Below are 5,836 nucleotides of genomic sequence, written 5' to 3'. Positions count from 1 at the left end.
TCCTAAGAAGAAAATACCAAGAGGGTGGAGAAACAAAAAAAATCCCACTAAAGGCTTCACACTAGGGGATAAAGTGATGCTAGCTTACCAACCAATGGAAACATGTCCACATTTCTCTGGATATTACACAGTGAATAAAATCCTCTCACTTGAACATGTGGAAAATCATCAAGAATGATACTGGAAGAAAGCTCACGGTAAGAGGGAAAGGGCTGAGGCACTATGTTCATCAACCTCCCTAATGAGGGACAACCGTCAAGCTAGTGACGATAAAAGAGCGCTTGTTGGGAGGCAACCCAACCAGAGGTAACTCTCTTTTCCATTACTATTTCAATAAGAAAGTTAAGTAGATTTATCTGTATTACAAGGAGCTAAGTTTGGTGTTGCACACCAAAACAATTCAAGGGTGAATATTGGATGCTAAGTTTGGTGTTCCACCAAAGATTTTATTAAGAACACATTGCACCCTCAGCATAACCAGTCATCAGCTCCAAACAATCAGAGAAACTACTTAACAGTTTTTTAGTTCTTAGTTTATAATTCGTAGTCCATAGTCTACTTTCTAATTCATAGTTTGCTTTTCTAGTCTATAGTTTGTTTTCTTTAATAAGAGCACAAGGTTTCATGTATGTGATTAATCTGCTGCATAAGAGACATTGGCAAGAAACTAAGTTTGGTGTTCACACACCAAAGTAAGTTCAAAAGCCTACAACCAATCATGCATACTAACCATCTTTCAAGTGCTTGGGGGACAAGCAACTTCCACTATCATTGCAGAAAATCAGTCAACTCTTTGAAAGTACTATGCATCATCATCAAGGAAAGCAAAAGCTAAGGAGGATGATGAAGGACTAAGCAAGAAGATGCCAAAAGGTTGTATTGTTACTCAACTGTTTATGCTTTGAAGTGCTTTAGTTGGAAGTCTAATTGTACCCCTTCTGATTAGTTTACCTTTGTTTACATTCATTTTGCTTACTGTCTTTAAATGTCAATTAAGTGTTCTAGTCTGAGTGTTTGCTTCATTTTCATCTGCTTGAATCTATGTCTTGTTCCCTTCCGCATAAATAAAAGAAAATGTTGAATCAGAAAGTGAAAACTATCCAATTTGATAGGAATGAGAATAAAGTTTAGTGGTGGTATGTGCTAGATTATTCAGTAAGCTCACTAATAAAGAGGAAGGGTAGAGTGTCCTTTTTAAGTATGGACTTAGCTGCTATCTGTGAAATCTTAGTAAACAAATACCCTTGGAAGAAAGAAAGTGTAAGAAGGCAAGGAAGAAAAGCTAAAAATTGGCAACAAAAATGAAAGAAACAAAGAATAAAGCTAGACACCAATAGCTTGGACCTTAAGACACATGCCTGTGGTGCTTTTGTACTAGGATCTGCTTGGATAATTTGGTTCTGAGGAGTATTTTAAAACTTGGCAACTTGGATTAACTAATCCAGGATTATCAACCGAAAGTCCACTATGAAGAGCAACCTAGTTACAAGGCATTTAGTAACCCAAAGAGGTGATGGGCACCAATGTCTTAAAAAAAATTGTGAGCCAAGTGTCTGTGGTGAATATGTGTTGACTGAAAAATAAGCTAAAAAGTTGTTGCAACACAGGACACTAAGCTGCAGTTGAGGGATAAGTTTCTCAGCAGAAGAAAAATAGAAAAATCAAACACCAAGGATGGATAAATAACAACGCTCACAACAACAAAGCATAGTTAACACTTAAAGGGACAATTCAAACCTGAAACCAATAGAAGTAGAGCTTCAAACAGATCTTGCATGAAACCCCATGAACCTAGAATGAATGCTTTCAAATAAGGACATATATGCTTATCTGTTTTCATTCATTTCTCTCATGTTCTACTGCTTGCTTGGGGACAAGCAAGATTTAAGTTTGGTGTTGTGATGACAAGTCATCTTATGCTAGTTTCACAAGCAGTTTTCACTTATTTTCATTAGGTTTATGCACTTTCTTACATAATAAGTAAGTAATTGGATTGGAATTTCATGCATCATTAGTTCAATCAGACATGGGTATTTATGTGCTTTTTCATAAGGTTTTATGAAAATTTTACTTGATGTTATGAATGATGCAAATACCTTGTGATTATAGCAAAACTTTGATGCAAGTTCTTTGATTGATGATAAGTGATGAAGTAGAGAGCCCTGGAGCAAGGAGGAGACCATTGAAGGCGTTGCCAACTCAAAATTGGGCATTGCCAACATCTTCCTTACTTAAGAATTGAAGATGTTGCCAACTTGAGAATTCAAGTTAGCAACGCCTTCATTACTCCAACATTGGAGACGTTGCCAACTTGAGATTTCAAGTTAGCAACGCCTTCATTAATCCAAACATGAACACGTTGCTAACTTGGTTTTCCAAGTTAGCAATGCCCTCCCCATGAAGCATCATCATTCCTTCACTATTTCAACTATAAACACGTTGTTAACTTGGTTTTTCAAGTTAGCAACGCCTTCTATTTTCAACCTGGGAGGATGATGATCAACATATGAAGGCGTTGGCAACTTGATTTCTCAAGTTAGCAACGCCTTCCTTAATTCAACATAGGAGGATGGTAACCAAATGTGAAGGCCTTGGCAACTTGAAACCTCAAGTTAGCAACGCCTTCCTTAATTCAATATGGAGGTTGGAGGGCAAAGTTTATGATGGCGTTGGCAACTTAGGATTCAAGTTAGCAACGCCAATGATTTTAGCTCATAGAAATGTAATGAAGGATGCCACTAGTTCATGCTTGCAAGTTTTCAATATATCCTTCAAAATGGGCATTTAAACACGTTGCTAACTTGGGAAACCAAGTTAGCAACGCCATTGAAACTTTGGATGCAAGAAGAACATGAACACGTTGCTAACTTAGAATCCAAGTTAGCAACGCCTTTGCAAGATTTTGGCTTCCTGGGAGTAGAAGAACACATGCTAACTTGGAAACCAAGTTAGCAACGCCGTCACTAAGTTTCAGCCCAGGGAGAATAACACAAACGTTGCCAACTTAACGTGCCCAATAAGCAGAAGAACTGAGAATAGTGCCGACGCGTACGCGCAGATTACGCATACGCGTCGATATGCCAAAATTGCTGATGTACGCGTATGCGCCTCAGACGTGTACGTATGGATTTACGAGCCCTCTGTTTTCATGAAAATGCTGTAATTTCCTCTGAGAGTTGATTGATCAAACAAAGCCCATTTCCTAATCCGGAAAGCATGGTTGAAGGCCTGTCAAAGAGCCAAAGGACTAGTATAAATAGGAAAGAGTTTTGTACTTGAGGGGACTTTTTTTCCGCTTTTGGAAGGCATATACTTTACATCATTTTTACTTTCATCTGGCTGGTGGCTTTCTTTCTTTTTCTTTCCTTTTCTTTGTACTTGGTTATTTTTCCAGTTTTGCATTTTGGTTATGTATTTAGAGCAATGATAAACTAAACCCCAATTTCATTAGGGGGAGGAGCTCTATTGTAATCTCAATGAATTAATGAAATTATTCTTTTTCTCAATTCAATTGTGTAGCTATTGTATATCTTCTTTTTTTTATTGTGAATTACTCACTCCGGAAGGGGTTTAATTTAATTGAAATGTGGGTGTGAGCCTCGGAAGGGGAATCACCTACATTAGAATTGTAGCTCTATCCTTCACTACTCTCTTGATCAATACTATTTGGGAGGAATTGAGATCCTGAGAGTTAGTGTGGCTTATGGATGAGAGATATGCACTTAACCTCTTCTCATGACAACTAGATCAAGGAATTGGCAAGATTGATTGTGATTAGAGAGATTGGATTGCCAAGGAATTGGGATCCAATCAATTTCAATCCGCCATAAATCTACTCATACGATTGAGAAAGGAGTTGAGACCCATTTGATTCATGATGGATTATGATATCTCCAATCCCTAATGAATCACTTTCTTTGATTTTCTTCAATTTAGATCTCTTTGAATTTACTTTCATTTGCAATTGTTTACTACCTTGAGTCATTTTCTGCACCCAAATCTCGTTTACAATTCTATGTAATTTAAATTTCATTGTTATTTAGATTATGCTCTTTTACTTTCTTGCAATATAAGGTTCCTGTCATTTACTTTTCTTGCAATTTAATTTTCATGCAATTTAAGATTTTTGCCATTTAGATTTCAAGCTCTTTACATTCTGCACTTTAGATTTCTTGCAATTTACTTTCTGTTAATCCAATTTCACTCAATTCATCAATATCAGCTTAACTAAATTCATCGCCATACTAGAGTTGCTTGATCCATCAATCCCTGTGGGATCGACCTCACTTTCGTGAGTTTTACTACTTGATGCGATCCGGTACACTTGCCGGTTACAAATACGTGAGAAATCTAATTTTCACACATCAATTAGTTTATTTTTCTATAAACTTTAACTCTTTATTAATATAGAATTTGAGCTTTTTTTCCCGTTAAAAATATTATTGCATTTTTTAGATAACTTTTTTTCCCTTAAAAAGTGCTTTGCAAGGGATAACGGTCATAGGTAGTCACGTAGACCGCATACTTACGTTAAGAGAGAACGTAAAAGTAACACCGGTCATACGAACATGAGAAAGAGAGAGAGAGAGAGAGAGAGAGAGAGAGTAACACTCTACCATTTATTGCCTTATGGTTAAATCATAATTCGATTATGGTTTGGTGCTACGACACAAGGTTAAGATATAAATACGTATATATAGAAAGGAATAGTATACTAGAAGCCTGCGAAAAGATTTAAAACTTCAAAATAAGACAATTCGCCAATCGTTCACACTGGATAGTAAACATAAGCACGTCGGAGTATCTACTAGTCTCAACCTGCGAAGATTAGGCCGATTAGAGTTACAACAATAAAACAGTTTGATAGACCTAATTTATCTCTACAAATTACATCAAAATAATGCCTCTCAAGGCAAGTTCTTAGAACAAGTTCATAATATAAGTTTTTCAAAAAGAAACAGAGTCTAAAATCAAAGCAGAATAAAAGGTTTTCTTCGTCGTCCTTCCAGATAAACCTCCTGCTCACTGAAAGCACCGGGACCTGTATCTGGTGTAATAATTTCCGAAACAGGTGAGAACATCATCCCTTACGGGGTTCTCAGCAGGGCAATTTGAAAATAGAGACTATGTAAAATCACATGAACCCGCTAGGTAATCCTAATCTCCAATTATACAAAGTTCAAGCCTAGGGTCCTTACTAACCCGATCAAGGTAAATAAACTAAATCTCAACTATATTAGTGATCTTTAAATCTCAATTTTCCCCTTATACAAATTATCATCTCTCTCAATATCATAGATTCCCAACTCATTTAATAATTGATTATTAAGTTCTAGTTTCAATATTATCAATTCATTCTTAGTCTTTTCCACAATCCTCAATCATCACCTCTCGTCAAGAATAACCCACAGTGTCACCACCATCAGCGTATGAGATATCTCATTGGTGCAAACACATACAAGACAATACAAAGAATACACAAATAGAGAGAACATGTAATGTAGCTAGTTCAATTATTAGCATATAGATACAATTATTCTAAAAGGCAAGCCAGATACAAGATGCACACCCAAACAATACACACAAATGCAAATAATGTATACCTGTCCTATGGCCAATGAGCTCATCTGTCGGTTATACAGCCAAACTCGATATGTGCGGTAGCTAACCCTGGACAGTCCTTCGGTATGCGCATTCACAAGCTCAAACTCATATTCATTTATCAATATCCATGGGAAAACATCCGTGAAGGTATAAGTGCACGGCCACATTTTGCGATGGAAGGTCAACAAAATTTCAATTCCGATCGAAAGCAAGTGAGACAAAACCACCATCT

This window comes from Arachis hypogaea, chromosome 20 (assembly GCF_003086295.3).
Source record: "Arachis hypogaea cultivar Tifrunner chromosome 20, arahy.Tifrunner.gnm2.J5K5, whole genome shotgun sequence".
Classification (NCBI taxonomy): Eukaryota; Viridiplantae; Streptophyta; class Magnoliopsida; order Fabales; family Fabaceae; genus Arachis; species Arachis hypogaea.
The sequence above is the reverse complement of the archived record's forward strand: the minus strand, read 5'-3'. Positions refer to the sequence as shown.